Genomic DNA, 757 nt, shown 5'->3' on the forward strand with positions numbered 1-757 from the left:
GCTTCTTTTCTACCTCCTGACTCATTGCATAGTGTTTAGGGTCTTTAAAGCTTTCAAGTGGCCACCCAAGGCTCAACAATTGGTCCCTATTCACCTAGAACAACAGAGGAAAGAGAGTCAGGATATAAGGAAGAAAAGGAACATGTGACGAATTGCCTCCAGGAGTAACTACTTCCTTTGCTTTGAAACCAAAAGAACTGGATCATGCCTGGCTACCATTAGTGAACATTTTGATCAAACATTCCAAAGACGAATCCTGATCAAAAGGGAAATGCAGAGCAGAATTTCAAATTCTGATGGACTCTGGACTTTCTGGAGCCATGGAGTATGGATGAAACTATTGTTTTGAGATAGCAGTTAAACCTTAAACCAAACATTTCCCAGAAAGCCTTCTTAAAATTGAATAATAGTTTGACTTACCCAGTAAAAGAGGTCTGCTGTGAGAATTAAACTAGTAAGAACTACCTATGAGGGTGAATAAAAAATTACCTGTACTCTGACTATAGGGTTTATTTTAATCAATTTTTAGAAAAGACAAATAAATCATTTATCAATATAATCTCCTTGTTTTTCAATATACTTTGTCAATCTATCAACAAGCTTCTGTATTCTTTTATTTTAAAATGTTTTAGACTGAACTGTGAGCCATGAATGTACTCCTGACTTCACTTCTCCATCAGTGGTAAATCTTTGTCCTTGAAGGTCTGCATTTAGGGGACCAAACAGGTGAAAGTCTGATGGAGCAAGATCAGGACTA

The sequence above is a fragment of the Chrysochloris asiatica genome, unplaced genomic scaffold (genome assembly GCF_000296735.1).
Source record: "Chrysochloris asiatica unplaced genomic scaffold, ChrAsi1.0 scaffold00035, whole genome shotgun sequence".
NCBI lineage: Eukaryota > Metazoa > Chordata > Mammalia > Afrosoricida > Chrysochloridae > Chrysochloris > Chrysochloris asiatica.